At 48.4% G+C, this 22,799-nt stretch overlaps 1 protein-coding gene across 1 annotated transcript in view; it reads right to left on the reverse strand.

Annotated features, from left to right (window-relative positions):
• The window catches only part of PLXNB1 (plexin B1), a 149,501-nt gene that overhangs the window by 87,867 nt on the left and 38,835 nt on the right, over positions 1-22,799 (reverse strand). Inside the window, exon 2 of the mRNA XM_040406623.1 lies at positions 9,369-9,425. The gene's annotated coding sequence lies outside the window, so the exon portion shown is untranslated. The remainder of the gene's footprint in view (positions 1-9,368; positions 9,426-22,799) is intronic.

Here is a 22,799-nt window from a genome sequence, read left to right on the forward strand (position 1 = left end):
CTCTTTTGGCCCATCCTGCGTGTTCCCCTGATCTAAATCCAATTGAGAACCTTTGGGGATGGATGGCAAGGGAAGTTTACAAAAATGGACAACAGTTCCAGACAGTAGATGGCCTTCGTGCGGCCGTCTTCACCACTTGGAGAAATGTTCCCACTCACCTCATGGAAACGCTTGCATCAAGCATGCTGAAACAAATTTTTGAAGTGATAAACAATAACGGCGGAGCTACTCATTACTGAGTTCATGTTTGGAAGTTGGATTTCTGTTTTGGGGGGTTTCGTTTTTTTTTTTGGAGGTGTGGTCCTAAACTTTTGATCAGCTGAAAAACAGCCTGTTTCAGTTTATTCGTTGTTTTCATTAAATTGAATGCTCAAAAAAGGTTTTGTCTCACTCATTTCTTCTTGTTGCATGTTGAAGCTCTACTTGGAACCTTGTTAAGATCCAGCCATGTAAAATAGGATTTTTTGCCATTTTTCAAGTGGTCTTAAACTTTTGATCAGGACTGTACCTTTAAAGCAACCCTCTCCTCAAAAAAAAAAAAATTGGACTCTGCAGGACATGTACAGTAGGCATACTTGGTATCCCATAGGATCCTGTTCAAGATGGCCACCACCGTCTCAGACTTCCTCAGCTCTCGAATAGACACAGCACCTACCTGATCGCTGGTACCCCATCCAAAGCCAATGGGGGGAGGGGGGAGAGTCACTCTGCTTGGGGAATCTGAGATGTTGGTGGCCATCTTGAAAGCATTTCAATAGGGAACAAGAATAGAGACAGCATAGGAGGAGCAGATGGCACCAGGTATGATGACTGTCTATGTGTTTCAGGTATAGTCAAATTTTTGGTTTGTACTAGAGGGTCGCTCTAAGCCTCAATAGTTTCCAAATTTATAATCCACATTGTGGTTCTGCAATTCTGAGAAGTAAAGCAATTTATAGATGTGATGACAAGCAATGCAAGGAATACAGGATGCCATAAACAGTATCTGACTGCCTCTGTACATCCCTGGGCTGCAAGCCCCGAGAGCAGAGGATGGGAGTGGCAGTGGCTCTGGCTGCAATAATTATTCACAGTGGCAATCTTCACTCCGATGCCCCCTAACAGGAGAGTGCACCCTTTCTTCCGTTGGGGAACACACTGATATTGGGGCTCCTGCCTCATGGTAGTTGGGGTTACCTCGGTGTTGTGGGTTTGGTGCAAGGCAGGAGATGTAGGTGCTGTGGCCAGCGAATGGTGCTGGAGTCAGTAACCAGGCCAGATGTAAAAAAATGAACAAGTCTCTCTTTACTAAGATGGGAGTTGTAGTACATCCAACAATTAAAAAAATAAAATCACAGTGCAAATCTTGCCAGATAGCAATGTTTGGATATAGGCCAGTATGGGATTGTAGTACTCATTCCCAGTGTCTCTGCAGAATCTAAGGCTGGCAATATCATTCTTACAATGGTAGCTGAATTGATACAGGATTGACATACAGTGGGCCAGACCATGTCCAAGTGTGAAGAGCGCGTATGACCCTCTCACTGCAGTAAAGTCTCCATCAGCCCTAAACAGCAAATACCTTACTGACCGACTTCAGTGCTCGGCCTTGCAAATTCTGGACCTTCTAGTTCTTTCCTTTCTCTATCCCTCGAGCACTGTGAAGTAGAGATGGCTTTCTCTCTGCGATTCTAGAAGTTCAGGCCAAGTCTTGCGAAGAGTGAGCACATGTAGCTTCCTCTCACTTCCTCCACTTACACACTACCGAATGAGCTAGGGGCAGACCTAAGTCCATCTCTTAGCTTCCTACAGGGGCAAAGTCACGATTATTAACCCTAAATGATCCATACAGGGATATGCTAGTACATTGCAAGGCATTAACATATTAAATGATATTAAATACCATTATGCAATATAAAACTGTTTGTAAGTATCCTATTCTGGGGTGCTGCACCTGCAGGTTATAAGATATGGTAGCATCGGGTAACACTTTCGGAATGCCTCCCTCGGTGCCAGCTTTAGCCAGTCTATTGGTGCCAGCAAGCACCCAGCCCTGGTCTCTCTCGTTTCCAAGCACTTATGGAAATTGTTGGCAGCGATTGTTTGTCCTTTAGTTCCATTTCAACTTTTCCATTTCTTAAGAGCTATAAAGTAACATGAATTCTCTTATATTGGAGAACTGCGGCTTTTTTCTTCTTCTGGGTTCCTGGGTTCGAATCTGACCAAGGACAAGGTCTGCATGGAGTTTGCATGTTCTCCCTGGGTTTCCTCCGGTTTTATTGATGGGGACCTTAGATTGTGAGCCCCATTGGGGACAATGTGATGATAATGTCTGCAAAGCGCTGCGGAATATGTCTGCGCTATATAAGTGCATAAAATAAATAAAATATACTGCCACATACCGCCAGATCCTTACTGTTTACAACACAATCCGACAGGGGCGGGAACTTAAAGCGGCCCTGGAAAAAAAATGTCGTATATGGGTCCAAATTGACAGAAGGCAGGGCCAACAACACCATATTGCGGCACAAAATACCGCCCTACCAGAGCCAAATACCTCAGTGAAAGACAATAAACTGACCCAGCAGCATCAAAAAGCGCAGCGCAAAATAATGCCCCAGCAGAACAAAATACCTCCTCAGAAGCTACTCCTTTGTGGTGACGCCCGCCATATCCAAGACATATTAGAAAATAGCAATACAGAACCCCTATCTAATGTCACAAAGGAAGCCGCCTGTAGAGACTTTATCTAAGGCTACTTTCACACCTGCGTTAGGTGCGGATCCGTCTGGTATCTGCACAGACTGGATCCGCACCTATAAGGCAAACGCTTGTATCCGTTCAGTACGGATCCGTCTGCATAAGTGCAAGTCAAACGGATCCGTCCTGACTTACATTGAAAGTCAATGGGGGACGGATCCGTTTACAATTGCACCATATTTGTGTCAACGTAAACGGATCCGTCCCCATTGACTTACATTGTAAGGATCAGTTTGGCTCCGCACCGCCAGGCGGACACCAAAACGCTGCAAGCAGCCTCCAGAGCGGACTGGAGGCGGAACGGAGGCTGAACGGAGCCAACCTGACGCATTCTGAGCGGATCCTTATCCATTCACAACGCATTGGGGCTAAACTGATCCGTTTTGGGCCGCTTGTCAGAGCCCTGAAACGGATCTCACAGGCGGACCCAGAAACGGCAGTGTGAAAGTAGCCTAAGGCTGTTGTAGGCCCGTTTTCTGATTGTTTCTGTTGGGTCCGATGAATTACAGCTCAGCCCTGCCGCACGGAAACGCAAGCTCCGCTCCAGACTGTAATTCTCACCAGCGGCAGTAATCACTAGCAGAGGGCACCTTCTACATAAAAGTAAACTGCTCGCTGGAATCACAGTCACCCATAAATATTGAGACTGCAGGCACTTTAGCTGGGAGACAGTAATGCATCTCCTCTCTCTGCTTGTAAAGATGTCTCATTAGGGAATAGCTGTCTGATGTTTAAACATAAGATTACAAACCGCGGTGAAGAGAATCTCTTTGAAAGGCTGTGGCAGAGCCGAGACCATACGTTCCTGCTCACTCTCTGCCAGATAAGGGGAGGTTCACAGAGAACTAGAACACCCCAGAGTGGTGTTACCACTTCTGCACCTTGCTACTGTCTTTAATGGTCTAACCTCATGTCATCTTATGCATTTATTCCAGGTCCTCCACCCTGTGCATTTCTAATGTTATGTAACTGTTCATGTAATGTGCCTGGTTCACCAGTAGGTGGCAGCAAACACGGCAGAGCTATCTTAGATAGAATGGAACCTTCCATTCTAACTCCCCCTCTGGAGAGGAGTGGGCTAGTCCTACTTCCTGCAGGGACTTGTAGTCTTCTCGTTTACCTCCTCTTGGAATGTACTTAATTGTTAATATTACATAATAACGGCTTGGACATGCTGGGAGTTGTAGACCCATCCTCTTGTACATCCCCCTGTAATGTTCCATGATATTAAATAATAATGGCATAGACATGTTGGGAGTTATAGTCCTCTTCTGTTATACCTCCTGCAGTAATCGGCTTTGAATTAGGCCTTCTTCACTTGAATGGGTCCGCAATGCGGAGCTGCGGTGTGGAGCGGAGGCACGGAACCCCACAGAAGCACTATGGAGTGTTTCCGTGGCGTTTCTGTCCGTGCCTCCACACCACAAAAATATAGAACATGTTTTTGCGGTGCGGATGGATCACAAACCCATTCAAGTTTAATGGCTCCCAATCCGTCCCGGCCGCCGCACGGACATCGCCCGTGCAAATTACGGTCCCCAATGCACGGAACGGCCGTGTGCATGAGGCCTTAGGGCTGGGACGATGGATAGCGGAGGGTAGTCATCCGCGTAGGGCGCCACTTTGCTACCCATAAAGGGGGGCGCACTTATAGCGGTCCAACTTCACAAGCTTCAGACCGCTAGGCCTCAAGCATGTGAGGTATTAGAACAGAGCAAGAAGCCGCAATGACATCACTGCAAACTCCTGCTGTAGGTCTCGCAGGATGACGTCATCACGTGATACCCGGAGCAGGAGTGGTGATGTCATTGGGACCGCATGCATCGGGACGCAGCAACACAAGCCACAGATAACACTGTGGACTGCATCGCTGACAGCGGCGGGGGGACGGTAGGGAGGCGTTTTTTTTATTTTTTTTTATACTGAATGTCCACACTGCGGGGGGCAGGAGATCATTATATATACTTGACACTACTGGGGGAAATGGAGGAGCACTATATACATACTGGCACTACGGGGTACATTATATATATATATACATACTGGCACTACGGGGTACATTATATATATATATTGGCACTATGGGGGGAAGCATTATATATTGGAACTAGTGGGGGGCACTACAGGGGGACATTATATATATATTGGCACTATGGGGGGAAGCATTATATATTGGAACTAGTGGGGGGCACTACAGGGGGACATTAGAGCCACTGGGAGCATTATGGTTATATTATTACTACCAGAGTACTGTAGGGGCTTTAGTATTATTTGACGCAATATGGAGGGCATTGCTACTAATGGGGGCTATCTTGGGGAGTATTATCACTATTGGGGGCACCATTACTAATGAGGGCAGTCTGGGTGTATAGTATAGATAGTGTTTGTGGACATGGGGGGGAGCAGAACAGGCACAGTATTGGGGGTAGCTTCAAGAGGTTCTCCGGGTTTGTTCATATTGATGACCTATCTTTAGTATAGGTAATCAATATTAGATCGGCGGGGGTCTGACACCCCTGACGATCAGCTGTGCGCACGCGCCGTCTCCCTCCTATGTCTATGGGACAGCAGCAGTGAACAGCACGCGCCGTCTCCTCAAACAGCTGATCGGCGGGGGTGTCGGACGTCGGACTGTGTTTTTAGCACATTACTGCAAGATGTGGGCCCCCTCTTTTGATTTTGCCCAGGGCCACATTTTGTTTAAAACCGGCCCTGTACTTTATATATTTTACTATATTATACATCTTGTTACTATATAACACAACACACAAAGTTCGCAACGTCCCTTTACGTCTGCTCGTCTCACGCATCAGCGGGGTGCTCTGCGTTGGGGAGGAGAGGGGCGTTTTTAGTTTTAAAATTGCTTTGAAAAGAAATGTCCCTTAATTCCTATTCTCTGGGGCTGAATGGGCCGCTGTTAAGATGCAATCCTCTCTCTTGTCTAGAAGTCAAAGGTTTTTGAAGACTGGAAGGCAACCAGGCGTGAAGACTCCTCCATTGAAAGCCTTGGTTTCCCTGAGCGCAGGAATGTGACAAGTAGCGCTGCGCAGGATGAGGTGTAAAGAGGCTCCGGGAGCCCAGCAGAGCCGCTCATAGGAATACTGATGGAGAAATCTGATTAACAAAAAATATCTCGCGTCAGCGACCCCCGGCTCCCATGATAGCGCTGCGGCTGGATGCGCTAACCTGCATGCTGCAACACACTGCACCAGCACCTCTGCTCTCATTATGAAATACATGTCCAGGACATTAAAAAGTATTATATTATATACTGTATTATATTAAATGGGTTTTCCCAAGTGTTTTATACGGACAGTATCTTATTGGTGGGATCTGACTCCTGGCACCACTGCCGATTAGCCGTCATAAGAGGCTGTGGCCATCTGGTGCGCACCGCAGCGCCGTGCATTGTATAGTGGCTGTGCTTGGTATCGCAGCTCAGCCCCATTTGCGCCTAGGTCACGTGACCGATGAGCGTGACGTCATTGACCAAGGAAGGGTCCGCTGCGCTCTCTGGAGTGCTGCAGCCTCTTCAATCAGCTGATCGGCAGGGGTGCCGGGAGTCAGAGCCCCTCTGATCAGATATTGATGACCTATCCTGAGGATGGGTCTTCAGTATAAAACTCTCGTAAAGGTAATTACGTCCCCTTTATGAAATGTCATCCTTACCCCAGATCCTTAAAGAGGATTATTGTGCAGTTAGGGACGTTTAGTCTATATAAATGCTATAGACAGGTCAGGGGTCCGTCTAGGAGCCACACTGGAGAGCTGCTGGAGGACTCAGCACGAACATGATTGGAATGAGAGCCATGCAATAATGTAATACCGCATCTCACCTGTAGTGGCCACTGCAGGAAAAAAATGCAGTTTTCTCATGTGATCACAGCTGATCGCTGTGGGTTTTAGCTCATAGGCCCACTGCGATCAACTGATCACCAGCATGCCCACATTTACAGAAGAGGTTCTCCAGATGCCGCCATCTTCCTTCCAATGTAATGCTCCCAAAATCTCCTATTCCCTTACAAAGCTGTAACTAGGGGCAGGCAGAGCACTCCTTTATTGGTCAGAAAATTCACCAGGATGGAGCAGCCAAAAAATTGTGCCTTGTCAAAAATCATCTTGGTATTCATTTTACAGACTAAAAAAAAATAAAACCTGTAGGGTGCATAAGATCAGCCCCCCTCCAAAAATAAGAAAGGTTTCCAATCTCATGGGAAGGGTGGCTAGCCATACACTTTCATCGAAAATTCCCCAAAATATTTCACCTGCCACCATTTTTAAAGGAAGCATAAGAGGTTACAAAAACAAGGCGGTTTTCTTCCAGAAACAGCGCCACTCTTGTCCTTAGGCCATGTCTGGTATTAAAAATAAATAAAATGAATGGGGTTGAGCTGCAATACCTGACACAGCCAATGGACAAGAGTGGCGCTGTTCCTGTCCGTTGCCTTTTTTTTCCTTACATGATAAGAACTTGGCAGTGGTTTTACGCCTGCGAAGAGACGTTCTGACTGTCACTGAATGTGTTAATGAAGGTTTTAAGAATTCTAAAAGAATCTACTTTAAAAGAAGGTAAGAAAAAAAGAAAAAAAGAAGGGTATTATCTGCAAGCCTTTATATAGCGCAGTCACACAATACAATGGGAAGAGCGGCTTCCTGTCTCCAGGAGCACTGAATGGAGAAAGAACAAGGGGGTTTAAATAGAAGAAAATTACAGACAGAAAGTAATGGAAATATAATTTACGGCAAATATTATAATGGAGGGATTTACAGGATACAATGTAACTCAAGTGTCAGAAATGTTTTCTCCGGCTCAGGAATTACTCATACGATTAGGGCTATTCAGTCCCAACATTAAATGCAACATAATATCACCGCTGACAATATCCATAGACAGGCTTAGGGCTACTTTCACACTTGCAGCAGAGGAATCCGGCAAAACGTATGCAAACTGATGGCATTTGTAAGACTGATCAGGAAAAATGCATTGAAATGCTGGATCCGTCTTTCCAGTGTCATCCGGCCAAACGGACCTGGCATTTTTTTTTTTCACCTTTGTTTCGGTCAGACCGGAAGGACGGATCCGGCACTAATACATTCCTATGGGAAAAAAATGCTGGATCCGGCATTCAGGCAAGTCTTCAGTTTTTTTGGCCGGAGATAAAACCGTAGCATGCTGCCGTTTTATCTTTTGCCTGATCAGTCAAAAAGACTGAACTGAAGACGTCCTGATGCATCCTGAACGGATTGTTCTCCATTCAGAATGGATGGGGATGTGACTGATCAGTTCTTTTCCGATATAGAGCCGCTAGGACGGAACTCAGTGCCGGAAAAGAAAAACGCTAGTTTTTTCTTAAATCTTCATTTTCTCCTCTCTTGGATGACATTTTGGGGCTTTGGAACCGATTCCTCAAGTTACAATGGTTTCAACATACAATGGTCGTCCCGGAATCAAATAATATTGTGACCCGAGGGATCATTGTATATCAATTAGACTCTATTTACACCGACATATGCCCCCAAATGTATAACCCCCAAATGGGTACAATAGACTTAGTTTGGAGTTGCCCCATTTACTATAATTTAGGAGCGATCCAATAATTTTGCATGGACCCAACCCCCCACTGATGACCCTAAAATAGTATCTAGTGATGGGTTTACAATGGATACGAAACTCGACGTCAGTTTTCCTACTCTACAGAACCAGTTTTTATACGGACACTAAAATGTGGCTGAAATACGGAAGGCGCAGCTGGGCCGCCCACGAGGTTCTGCAGCCCTGATCTTGGATCACCATGATGTAGGTTTAGTTCTGCAGAACATTGGAGGGTCCAATTGTTGCGAATGTAATACAGATGATACCCACGTCCACGTGTCGCCCTCTTTACTAGCACTCAGGATCTCAGGAAACCACTTCCTATGTCGTTCAGCTGCCCCAAGCTTAGATCATCATGATCCTTATAATAACCTAGATATAGGGAAGGGTCTGTTTTATTGTGGCCGTAATACAGATACCACCCACTTGTTGCACAAGTCTTCTAAGATTTGTCCCCCCGCCTCCTCCAATCAGGGCTTAGGACCTTGGAGACCACTCCCATGAGGTTCAGCTGCCCCAAGCTTAGATCATCATGATCCTTATAATAACCCAGATTTAGGGAAGGGTCTGTTTTATTGTGGCCGTAATACAGATACCACCCACTTGTTGCACAAGTCTTCTAAGATTTGTCCCCCCCCCTCCCCCAATCAGGGCTTAGGACCTTGGAGACCACGCCCATGAGGTTCAGCTGCCCTGAGCTTTGATCACAGATCCTTATCGTAATCTAGGTTTAGTTCTAACAGTAGCAGGTCCAGTTGTTATGGCCATAATTCGGAGGGCACCTACCTGCTGCACACCATATCTTACCCTCCTCCCATCATCAGCGCTCAGGATCTCTGGAATCACTGCTCACAACCTAAGCACAACCTCACCTCCTCTCATCCGACATCTTAAATGAACCATAGACCCTTTGCAGTCATTGGCTCAGTGCACCATCAAGACCAGCGGCCTGCAGCTCCCAGCACATAATGAGAGTTGTAGTTTCATGGTAGCTGGAGAGGGGGGTTGTCCAGCAGTTCTTATCATAGGCACTCACCATTTGTCGTTTGTGAAGTGATTGAAATCTGGTCTCCCCGGTGTGTGGTCTGCTGAGCTGCAGAAGAACAGAAGAAAAGTTAAAATTTAGGGGGGCGAGCCTGAGACCAGGGAATGAATTACAGACCATAGCATGGGGACCCTCCAAACGTCTTTAGAACCACCCCCATGGAAGTCACTGCTATATATATATATAAAGACTTTGTATCTTATACATGTGGATGCATATCGCAAAACTACAGCTCCCAGCATGCTCCGACAGTGTGCAGTAGCTGGATCGTCACGGGTTGGGAAACAGCGCCGCTCTTATCTTCAGGCTGTGTTTGGCATTGCAATAAAACAGCGCCACTCATGTCCACAGGCTGCGTTCGGTTTTGCAATATTTGAGAGATTTTTAAGTGAATGAGGGCTGAGCTGCAATACCACACAAAGCCTACGGAAAAAGAGTGGCGCTGTTTGTGGATAAAACGCAGATGCATTTTTCTAATCGGCTACAACTCCCATTAGGCACATGGATCTGACCACCTCATTCCCATCCGGATCAGAGGTCGAGTGATGTCACTGGTCAGCTGGTGGATTATACCCAGTAATACCATCTAATCTCATAGAGAGAAAAAAGAATAGTCTGACCAAAGGGACTTACTAATATCACCCATACCATACGATGATCCGTTTTCAGTCCGATCCTCTTAGTTAACCCCATAGGACACAGGGGGCATTGTATGGCCGACCCCCATCTGACCTTATTTAGCCATAATTCAAGTTTGGGATTAAGGCGTAAAATCTTTTCAGCTATGTGGACGTGGAATACCACAGAGGAGCAAGAGTCCTAAAACATCTTACTAATGAGTGAAGCCATTTGATATTTGGGGATTGCATTTTAAGCGATTGCCTCATATAATATTATTTATATTATTCCAATAACACTTCATTCACAAGAAGAGACGATTCAAATAGTAAAGCATCGCAACAGCAGAGGACTTAGACCTTAGGGTTTTCCTTCCGGGTCATACAGTCGCCCCCTGCTCTTGTGCCGAAAGCCCCTCAGGCATGCAAGAGGAGACCAGTATTACAAACTGCTGGGTACAGCAACAGCCCTGGGTCGTGCCATTCAAAGGATTTGCAGACTCTGCACCTATACACATGCAGACTCGGCAGAGCATGCATGTGTTCTCGATAGGGAGAGGGGAGGAAACAGTTGAGAGACATCTCCAACCGAAATCCAACTACCCAATTAGGGTTGCCACCTTTCCCAACAAAAAATACCGGCCACGTTAAGCCACACTCCAAAGTCGCAGTTACAGTGTGGCTCCCAATAATATTAATGCCCCCATTAGTGCACCCAGCAATATTAATGCCCCCATTACTGCCCCACAGTAAGAATAATGCCCCCAGTAAGAATAATGCCCCTATTAGTGCCCCCAGTAAGAATAATGCTCCCATTAGTGCGCCCAAGAATAATGCCCCAATTAGTGCATCCCTGAAAGAATAATGCCCCTATTAGTGCCCCCAGTAAGAATAATGCCCCCATTAGTGCCCCCAGTAGGAATAATGCCCCTATTAGTGCCCCAAGTAAGAATAATGCACCCATTAGTGCCCCCCCCAAGAAGAATAATGCCCCCATAGGTGCACCCAGCAATATTAATGCCCCCGTTACTGCCCCACAGTAATAGTAATGCCCCCATTAGTGCCCCCAGTAAGAATAATGCTCCCATTAGTGCGCCCAAGAATAATGCCCCCATTAGTGCATCCCTGTAAGAATAATGCCCCTATTAGTGCCCCCATTAGTATCCCCCAGTAAGAATAATGCCCCTATTAGTGCCCCCATTAGTATCCCCCAGTAAGAATAATGCCCCATTAGTGCCCCCAGTAGGAATAATGCCCCCATTAGTACCCCCCAGTAAGAATAATGCCCCTATTAGTGCCCCAAGTAAGAATAATGCACCCATTAGTGCCCCCCCAAGAAGAATAATGCCCCCATTAGTGCACCCAGCAATATTATTGCCCCCATTACTGCCCCCAGTAATAGTAATGCCCCCATTAGTGCCCCAAGTAAGAATAATGCCCCTATTAGTGCCCCCAGTAAGAATAATGCTCCCATTAGTGTGCCCAAGAATAATGCCCCCATTAGTACCCCCCAGTAAGAATAATGCCTCTATTAGTGCCCCTATTAGTATCCCCAGTAAGAATAATGCACCCATTAGTGCCCCCAGTAAGAATAATGCACCCATTAGTGCCCCCAGTAAGAATAATGCACCCATTAGTGCCCCCCCAAGAAGAATAATGCCCCCATTAGTGCACCCAGCAATATTAATGCCCCCATTACTGCCCCCAGTAATAGTAATGCCCCCATTAGTGCCCCCAGTAAGAATAATGCCCCTATTAGTGCCCCCAGTAAGAATAATGCCCCCATTAGTGCCCCCAGTAGGAATAATGCCCCTATTAGTGCCCCAAGTAAGAATAATGCACCCATTAGTGCCCCCCCAAGAAGAATAATGCCCCCATAGGTGCACCCAGCAATATTAATGCCCCCGTTACTGCCCCACAGTAATAGTAATGCCCCCATTAGTGCCCCCAGTAAGAATAATGCTCCCATTAGTGCGCCCAAGAATAATGCCCCCATTAGTGCATCCCTGTAAGAATAATGCCCCTATTAGTGCCCCCATTAGTATCCCCCAGTAAGAATAATGCCCCTATTAGTGCCCCCATTAGTATCCCCCAGTAAGAATAATGCCCCATTAGTGCCCCCAGTAGGAATAATGCCCCCATTAGTACCCCCCAGTAAGAATAATGCCCCTATTAGTGCCCCAAGTAAGAATAATGCACCCATTAGTGCCCCCCCAAGAAGAATAATGCCCCCATTAGTGCACCCAGCAATATTAATGCCCCCATTACTGCCCCCAGTAATAGTAATGCCCCCATTAGTGCCCCAAGTAAGAATAATGCCCCTATTAGTGCCCCCAGTAAGAATAATGCTCCCATTAGTGTGCCCAAGAATAATGCCCCCATTAGTACCCCCCAGTAAGAATAATGCCTCTATTAGTGCCCCTATTAGTATCCCCAGTAAGAATAATGCACCCATTAGTGCCCCCAGTAAGAATAATGCACCCATTAGTGCCCCCAGTAAGAATAATGCACCCATTAGTGCCCCCCCAAGAAGAATAATGCCCCCATTAGTGCACCCAGCAATATTAATGCCCCCATTACTGCCCCAAGTAATAGTAATGCCCCCATTAGTGCCCCCAGTAAGAATAATGCCCCTATTAGTGCCCCCAGTAAGAATAATGCTCCCATTAGTGTGCCCAAGAATAATGCCCCCATTAGTACCCCCCAGTAAGAATAATGCCCCTATTAGTGCCCCTATTAGTATCCCCAGTAAGAATAATGCACCCATTAGTGCCCCCAGTAAGAATAATGCACCCATTAGTGCCCCCAGTAAGAATAATGCACCCATTAGTGCCCCCCCAAGAAGAATAATGCCCCCATTAGTGCACCCAGCAATATTAATGCCCCCATTACTGCCCCCAGTAATAGTAATGCCCCCATTAGTGCCCCCAGTAAGAATAATGCCCCTATTAGTGCCCCCAGTAAGAATAATGCTCCCATTAGTGTGCCCAAGAATAATGCCCCCATTAGTACCCCCCAGTAAGAATAATGCACCCATTAGTGCCCCTATTAGTATCCCCAGTAAGAATAATGCACCCATTAGTGCCCCCAGTAAGAATAATGCACCCATTAGTGCCCCCAGTAAGAATAATGCACCCATTAGTGCCCCCAGTAAGAATAATGCACCCATTAGTGCAGCCTCCCACTTGTGTTAATTAAAGAAAAAAAAAAACACTCGCCTCCTCCATTTGCTCGTGCTGTGGTGAACACTCGCTGCTGACTGGAGGACAGGACCTGCCTCCAGCGTGATGACGTCTCACAGGTCCTGTCCTCCAGTCAGCAGCGAGTGTTCACCACAGCACGAGCAAATGGAGGAGGCGAGTGTTTTTGTTTTTCTTTAATTAACACAAGTGGGAGGCTGCACTATGAGCGCTTTACAATGGAAGCCTCATTAGTATCAGTCCGCACAGGAAAATACCAGCACCAAAATACCAGATAGGTCATTGGTATCTGATAGGCGGTGGGGATTCGACATCCGGGACCCCCACCGATCATCTGTTTGAGAAGCACAGCTCTCCTGTGAGCCCTGTGGCCTTCTCGCCACCTTTCCTAGGCCGGTGACGTCACGTTCATCGGTCATATGACCTAGATGCAGCTTAGTTCCAGAATAGTGAATAGGGCTGAGTGCAATACCAAGCACAGCCACTATACAACGGACGGTGCTGTGCTCGGTGAGTTGAGAGAAAGGAGCACAGGTGCCTTCTAAGGCTACTTTCACACTAGCGTTGTTTTAATCCGGCGTTCAATTCCGACACCGGAACTGCCCGCCGGATCCGGAAAAAAGTGTGAAAACGGATTACATTTGAATCCTGATCAGGATTTTGATCACAATGAAAAAATGCATTGGAAAAAACGGATCCGCCATTTATGGACTTTAACTTTTTTTTCACATTTTTCGGGTTTAACATGCAAAAGCCGGATCCGTTTTGACTGAACACACAGTGCCAGATCCGGCGTTAATGCAAGTCAATGGGAAAAAGGCCTGATCCGGCGTTCAGTCAAAGTGTTCAGGCTTTTTGGCCGGAGGTAAAAATACTGCATGCTACGTTTTTCTGAAAAGCCTGATCAGTCTAAAAGACTGAACTGAAGACATCCTGATGCATCCTGAAGGACTGACTCTCCATTCAGAATGCATGGGGATAAAACTGATCAGTTCTTTTCCGGATTTGAGCCCCTAGGACGGAACTCAGCGCCGGAAAAGAAAAACGCTAGTGTGAAAGTACCCTAAAACAGCTGATCATCGTCGGGGACCCGGGTGTCAGACCCCCACCGGTTTAGATACTGATCACCTATCCAGAGGAATAGGAAAACCCCTTTAATCCTGAATATTGTTTAGGAAGCTATAGGTGCATATTAAATGCTGAATATTTTGGGGACTTTTCCTCCCCTCGGCATCCTTTCTATCAATGTACCATACCAGAGCGGGCCCTTCATCTGTGGAGCTGGAGAGCTCTGAGCATTCAGCTGCTGCTCCTTCTTCCCTCTCACAGCAGGACGCTGCAGCTTCACCTCCCTCCTCCCCTCTCCTCAATGTCTGAAGCTACCACCAACACAGTGACTGACAATGTTTCCGAGGCTGCCGGTAGGGAAGGGTGTGTCTGCTGGAAGGTGATGAAGATGCCATTTCCCCATTGTAAATAAAAATATTACAAATTGTTATACATTTGCATGGACCACGCATTTCAATCCTGGTGAAACTGCTGCCCCCTGTGGACTGCATTTAGTAACTGAACAGGAGGAGGATAATAAAGCAGAACTAACTAAGCTGATCAGCCGCCATCCATCCCGCGCCTCATGTACTGGTCTGTTTGATGGTTGCCAGTAAGGGGTAGCGCAGTGTGACAGGCCCATTTAGCGGAGTGAAGACGTCCACATTCCAAGCTCGTTAGTAACGTCTGCCCATAACGAAGCATTACAGACCCATCAGGGAAGCCCAGTTTCCTAAACGTTTTCGCTGGAGCTGGCGCACAAGAATTTAGAGGCGATTCTGCATCTGGCACCGACGTGTTCAGGAGACTTATTATTTCCAGTGAGAACAAGCTTATATTTTAGAGGGTGGATTACGATTATATAGAGGTGGATCTGGATGATCCCAACCCTTGTACACCCAGAAGTATCTGTGAGACTACTACTCCCACCATGGTCCAGGCAGCAGACCTCTGCCGCGTCTCCTTAGTTAGATCTTCTATGGTTGTGATTTGGGACTGCTTGGTGTAGAGAACCCATTTCATATTCCTAAAGGCTACATGCACACGAACGTTGTTTGTTTCCGTGTCCATTCCGGTTTTTTTTTGCGGGTAGGATGTGGACCCATTCATTTCAATGGGTCCGCAAAAAATGCGTGTGCTGTCCGCATCAGTATATCCGTTCCGTAGCCCCGCAAAAAAAAAAAAATAGAACATGTCCTATTCTTGTCCGTTTTAGGCATTGTTACAATAGATCCGCAAAAAAAACGGATGGCGTACGTTTTTTTTTGCGGATCCGCAATTTGCTGACCGCAAAACACATATGGTCATGTGCATGTAGCCTTATAAAGGAACCCCCTCCCGCTTAGGACCCTCATTTATGAGCCAGAGAACAGTGATAAAGAGCGTCTCTTCCTCTGCAGGACCTGGGAAGTTCAGACAGACAGACAGTCCATTGATTTCAATGGGAACTGTGTAATACTGCCTTTCTCCTGTGGGGGCAGTGCAGGGAAAGTGAAGACTAAATTTCTATTTAATATTATGGCTGATCTCTGAGGGTCCCTGGGGCAGGACAACTTGTGATAAGCTAATTTTTAAAGGGACCTCTTTTTTTTTTAAAAAAAAGGGATTGTTCAAGGCAGAGAACCCCTTAAACTTGTACTTGGATAGGACTGTGTCATTTTGAAAGCGCCATAGTTCAAGGCTAGTCAGCTTTAGGCCCATGAGTTGCTAAAACTTTGATTCAGCCTATTCTTGGTTCTATCTGTTTCTTGGAAAGCTGGGTGACAACTAATATGGTTGTCATTGTAGCCCCCCCCCCCCCCCGCCCCCCCCCCCCCCCACCCCCAAGTTTTCAGAATGACAGGCCCCCGCAAGTGAAAGAAAGAACACAGCGCATGCGCGGCGTGCTCTCCATTCATTTCTATTGGGGTTCCAAAAAAAGTCAAGCGAGTGCGCTCAGCTATTTCAGAATGACAGGCCCCCGCAAGAAGGAAAGAGCACAGCGCATGCGCAGCGTGCTCTCCATTCATTTCTATATGAGTTCCAAAAAAAGTCAAGCGAGTGCGCTCAGCTATTTTAGCAACTACCATAGCAATAAATGGAGGGCGGCCACGAATGATCGGTGTGCTGTCTGCTCACTTTGGGGGTGCCGTTCTGGAGATAGGTGAGGGTCCCAAAGTTGGGACCCGCACCTATCTGACATTCGTAGCATATCCTAGCGACATGCAGATGAGACAACCATTTTAACCCTTGATCCACAGGATAGGGGATAAGCATCTGATCGGCGCGGGTCTAACCACCAATCATAACAATGAGAGCCCCCTGTTCGCATGTGTGCTCCTGCTCCAGTCTGGGACTGCCGAAGATAGCTGAGTATAAGTGCCGGACTATCTCGGCAGTGCCATACTGATGAATGGAGCTGCAGCATGGGTGCAGGACTGCTAGTCCATTCAAACAGAGGAACGCAGCATCGCCCCCGTCAAGGGCCCCAGCAGTCGGACCTCTACCGATCAGACACTTACCCCCTTTCCTGCGGATAGGGAATGTGTTTATCAACGGACAACTCCTTTCATGGGCCCTGATAGGTGCTAGATGATCATACGTTCTGGATTACCAAAAGCCAAAGGCTATGGACACCTTTTTTTAGCATTCCATTTTACTTATTTTGAGCTAAAAATCATTTTTACATTGTTCTTTAATTAAAATTTGTAACAATTTTTCCTCTACAGCTTTCCGTCTCAATGCATTCATAGACTATTGTATTCTGCTTTACACTGAATAGGTCCAGGAGCTGCACTGACGGCTTGATATGTAGCCCCCCGGTGCTGCCCACCCCCTTATCTGTACTTTCCTAACTGCTCAGCGACACTCAACAGAGCTACATTCTTATCATTTTGATATGAATTTAGCTTAAATGACTGTCTATGATCTGTCAGGAATTCAGAGGTCAGGGCTACACATCGAGCCGTCAGAGCAGCTCCCTGACATTCCCTGGAAAGCAGAATGTAATAGTCTGCGAAGGCCCTGAAACTGAAAACTGTAGAGGAAAAAGGACTAAAAATGTTTAAATAAAGAACAATTGAAAAAAAAATTTTAACTCAAAATGACTAAAATGCAACGATAAATAATGCTACCAAAAGTGTCCATAGTTTATTTATTTATTTTTGGGAAAATGGTTCTTTACGAGGTAAATCTGCCCTCACTGATTCAGATTAGAGACAGGAGTTGTCAGATAGTCAGTGACCAGAGCTACATCTGTAAGAGAAGTGAGAATCATTATGGAGGCGGCTGGAGGGGACGTGCGGCTTCCCCGGCCCTAATAAATAGTCATTTCATTATGTTATGAGCTGGGCCCAATTATAAAATGGACACCGTGAGCCAAGGGCTGTCGTGTCGCACATAAAAGCTCTGATTTACAGTGTGAACGATGTCAAGGAGCTTCTGACAGGACAAGGTCAGCGGATAATTTAATAAGTGCATGTCACAGGTGGACGGATCTATACCGCACGGCCCTGCGTCTCTCAGTCGACATGATACAAGACCGCCGGGTAGACTGTAAACCGCCGAGTCCGAGCTGTAGATGATGTGCTCCATGCATAGTGAGAGCCAAGGGTAATCCTATTATTGTCACCGAGATAAGCGGCGCCAAGGCTTTCTTTCACCACACAACTGGGTACTGTAATGTGTCAATTTCTCTGGCAAGGTTATGGGGCACCATGAAAATAACAGTTGGAGGGGAACTCTGGCCGTCACTGTTACGGGGGCGCCGCGTCCGGCAGGGTTACGGGGGCGCCGCGTCCGGCAGGGTTACGGGGGCGCCGCGCCCGGCAGGGGTACGGGGGCGCCGCGCCCGGCAGGGGTACGGGGGCGCCGCGTCCGGCAGGGGTACGGGGGCGCCGCGTCCGGCAGGGGCGATGGGGGCGCCGCGTCCGGCAGGGGCGATGGGGGCGCCGCGTCCGGCAGGGGCGATGGGGGCGCCGCGTCCGGCAGGGGCGATGGGGGCGCCGCGTCCGGCAGGGGCGATGGGGGCGCCGCGTCCGGCAGGGGCGATGGGGGCGCCGCGTCCGGCAGGGGCGATGGGGGCGCCGCGTCCGGCAGGGGCGATGGGGGCGCCGCGTCCGGCAGGGGCGATGGGGGCGCCGCGTCCGGCAGGGGCGATGGGGGCGCCGCGTCCGGCAGGGGCGATGGGGGCGCCGCGTCCGGCAGGGGCGATGGGGGCGCCGCGTCCGGCAGGGGCGATGGGGGCGCCGCGTCCGGCAGGGGCGATGGGGGCGCCGCGTCCGGCAGGGGCGATGGGGGCGCCGCGTCCGGCAGGGGCGATGGGGGCGCCGCGTCCGGCAGGGGCGATGGGGGCGCCGCGTCCGGCAGGGGCGATGGGGGCGCCGCGTCCGGCAGGGGCGATGGGGGCGCCGCGTCCGGCAGGGGCGATGGGGGCGCCGCGTCCGGCAGGGGCGATGGGGGCGCCGCGTCTGGCAGGGTGATGGGGGCAGTGCATCTGTCAGGGTCATGGAGGCACTGCACCTGGCAGGGGGCGCTGTGGTGAGAACTGTTGTAGTTGAGCAGTGGCTGTCACCATTATAGGGCACTGTATCTAGCAGTATTATGGGGGCACGGTGTCAGTATAGGACACTGCGGCTGACAATGGTATGGGGGCAACATGGCTATTATTTACACGCCATCTAGAAACATCCAAATATCAAGCTGTTCTTGTCCACCTCTTCTGGGAAAGCTGGGTGACAACCCTTTGGGAGCTGAAGTGGCATTCATATTGGTTGTCACCCAGCGATACATAGTCTCCTGTAGGTGGCGGTCCTTACCGCTCGGCGCCCGGCCAGCGCTCACCTACGCTCTGCCGTATGTCCCCGGGGGCGCTCTCTCATACGCTGTGAACTTGTCTTCTGCATTCCGATGAGAGTTTATCTTCTCTGTTCTTCGCTGCTGGAGGGGTGTGAAATGACCTGGAGCCAATCCGCCTCACGAGGGCTTCAGACACCCTTGTTCAGCGCGGTACATGATACCTTCTTGGCTTCAGAGGAAAATGCTGAAGGGATAAGTCTCTGCCCAAAATCCCACACTTTCTTGTTAACCTTTTCCGTGCCAGCGTCAGGCTGTGGATCCTTGGACCCATCTCTACAGGATCAATAAGACCTTCTAGATGATTGGTGAAGTATATCCCATAAGAAATGGACCCTGGTGGCACCAAAGTCATCTCCAAATTAGGGGCTCAACATTGTGTCAGAACATGGACCTATAGAAGGATCCTCTAGTACTCAGATGGGCCAGTTCGACCCTGGTGCCAAAATCTCTCTTTCTGGGAAAGCTGGGTGGCGACCCTGAGGCCTCTGCAGAGGTGGTCACATAGGCTGGCCATACACCTGAGATACCTGCGTTTGGCCAAACATGATCTCCCCTGCCTCCTCATACATATGTTCCCTCATCTCATGGAGAACGGGGTAAGCCACTGCTGGACAGCTTTGGATGATCTCCCTGAGAACATAAGGCTCGGCATACTGAAGTCAAACACCCCAACATCCGCCATTGGGGGAGAGCAGGGGAGCCCACATACATATAAGATGTTCCCCTCTTATACTGGGTACTAAAAACCAGTACAGGACACCGGCTGCATAACTGGGTTTGAGTTTATCTATGGGACCCTTCTACTTCTATGCAGGCATGTGCAGTACCCCAGTGGGGTACTGCAAAGGGTTAATTACTGCTGAAAGAGTTAATTCAAGAAAGGCGATTAGGAGTAAAGCAGTTATTGTTTTATGCACTCTGTACACCCAATGGAAAATGTATAGGCACTTACATGGTTTGTTTACTGGTGAGTTGCCAGGGCGATGGACCATGGTCCGCCCCTGGTTAGTTCGCGAGGAGTCTAGTCTGAGGAGAACTGTAGGAAAGAAGTGAGACAGAGCTCAGGAAAAAAAAAAAAACAGTAATCCCTGAGGCTTCATCTGCACCAGAGCACTCCTGAGAGAAGAGGACAAGCCACGGTCTAACACCACATCAAGGCCGTGCGAGATAACATCAATCAGGTACAGCCCGTTTATGGCAAAGGGACTTTACTGCTGTGGAGAGGGAATATTGCTCAAGCACCAGCTACACTTTGACCTGGATTGGCCACCCCGCAGCTCAGGAACTGCAAAAAGGGTTAATAAGAACAGGGGAGCACACCTAACAGTATTTGGAGTGATTGCAAAGTGTCCTTACAGAAAGGAGGAGTACTACAACTACCATCATTGTTGGTGCCTATGTATGGTCATTGGGAAAATACCACCTGTGAAATACTTCTGAATTGTGCTATTGCTTCTACTTGTACTGCAACTCTCATCATCAACTCAGTATCCATACTCCTGCATTGCACCCGGCCACCAAGAGCGCACCCCAACTACTGCCAGACAATGAGCCCCAATACCAGGGAGTGTCCCGAGGGAAGAAAGGGTGGACCGAAATCTGCCCTGCCTAAAGAAACAAAGCCACTGGTCTAGTCACCGTCGCTCAGTGTTATGTTCCATCTGTTGTCACATGTGCCGCTGCAACAGTTCACGGACTGGTGGCACGTGACTGCAGAGGCCATCCAATGGCTGCAGCGGTCAAAGTCACAACGGATGGGATGTCCCCATGCTAAGGGCAGTGGACGGCGGCAGTGGTCCACGTGACAATGGCTGGGACGTCCACGGGGGACCAAAGCAGTGGGGATGGGACCCTCGGCACTAGAACAGAGTGCCAGTCACTAGGTAAGAGGCTTTGTTTCTTTAGGCAGAGGAATTCCGGGTCAGGGCTACAATGAGAGATGGACTACCCCTTTAAATGATTTTATTTTTTGAGGAGGGGGAATACTTAAAATCGGAGCGTGACCTATGGCCCTGTGCGCACAGCCCAGTAGTGTGCCATGATGAAGTGTGAGATTTCTTCTGCGAGCCGTCTTTGTATACCCGGATAGGAAATAAAGCGATGGTGGGATGAAGGGGAAGAAAATGGACGCTGTGTTCAGACGGCGTTAGAATTGGGTCATCTTGAGGGTCAGTGTCCTGTACACACAAGGCTCAGTATGATGAGAAATCACCGGGGCCAAAGTACACACGGATCTCTGTCGCCCCCACCAGAAAGGCTGCATCACCCGACCACAGCGGGTTGGGCACTTTCCACTAGGTCCTGGCGGGCTGCAGCTCCGCTGAAGAAAAGCTTCTTTTACGAGAGACTGCCTGACACTGAGGTGTGGGGCGGTGGGGCGGCAGGTTATGGAAGCAGCAGGAGCAAACACGACATTCCTAATTCGCCTTGGATCCATTATGTAAGAGACGCTGGAAAATAAAGAAGGGGGGGGGGGGAAGTCACAGAAGGGTGTTACCAGATGAAAGGACCCACAAATGGGCACGTGGCAAGTTATCTTCCAGATAACGATGGGCATCTCCTGTCTGTAGGACGTAGGGGTGTCAGGTAAAGGGGTACCCTAATTTGGTCACAGAGTCACCCGGGCTTCCTAGAGAGTCCCATCCCCTGCAGGAAGTTTTGCAGTTACCACCGACGATCCCTTTTTATTGTCCTGCACATTTTTAGAATTTTACAGAAATACCTGGAGATTACGAGGGCTTCACATCACCGTTTATAGTTACACGTGGATTACAGCATGGGCTGGGTCCGGGATTAAAACTTGGATTTTTTTTTGGGTGATTTAAGACTTTGGCAAATAAAACAGCACAAGGCACGGTTTAGGCTACAGGGCTGCCGTTGGAGGTTTATGTGTTTTGCTTTGCTCCATCAGGGATTTGATGATTTCACACAAAGACCCGTTTATAATATTCTTCCCGAGATGAAAGTTCTACAATCCAGACACAAAAGCACAATAAAAAATAAATAAAAAAAATCACCAGTTCCCTTTCGTGAATTTAGTTGCAGACGTGGTCTGGGAAGGTTGGATGACAAGGTGTATGGCCGGGGATGCACCACCAATGAGGCAGCACCATGGGGCAGCGGATGGGCCATGGGCTGAAAGGAAGGGCTTAGGTTAAGAAACTGGCATTGGGGAGTGGGGGCGCCGTTTCAGTTTTTGCCTCTGGCAGCAGAAAGGCTAGGTGCACCCCTGTATGGCTGCCAATACAGGCTGACCACTAGGTGGGTTGTCACTAGTGGTGCAGAAGAAGGATGGCCTCATTGCAAAGATCATATGCCCCCCCCCCCCCCCCCATTATGGCGTTGTGTTTTGCCAATGCTTATTAGGTGGCACTGCCAGTTTAGACAGCAGGGTAGCTCTGGTTAGGGCGCCTTCACACGCGGCAGATTTTGTTACAGAAAGTTCTGCTTATGATTCATTCATCTGAATGGGATTGTTTTGGCAGCGATTTCTGCAAGCCCCAATCAGAGGAACGGAACCGATTTTTCAGATGTAGAAAATTTTATGCAACAAAATCTGCCATGTGCGGCCACTTCCACAAGGTGGCGCTAGCAAGCTGGTTCTCTTTTCCTTGGGAGATACCTCTTTGCCCATTATTTTCCCATGGAGCATTGCCAAAAAGTCTCCATATCCGGATGGTCTCTTTAAGGAAAGCTAGTAGCCTGCCTAAACGTGGCATAGC

Source organism: Bufo bufo, chromosome 9, assembly GCF_905171765.1.
Source record: "Bufo bufo chromosome 9, aBufBuf1.1, whole genome shotgun sequence".
Classification (NCBI taxonomy): domain Eukaryota; kingdom Metazoa; phylum Chordata; class Amphibia; order Anura; family Bufonidae; genus Bufo; species Bufo bufo.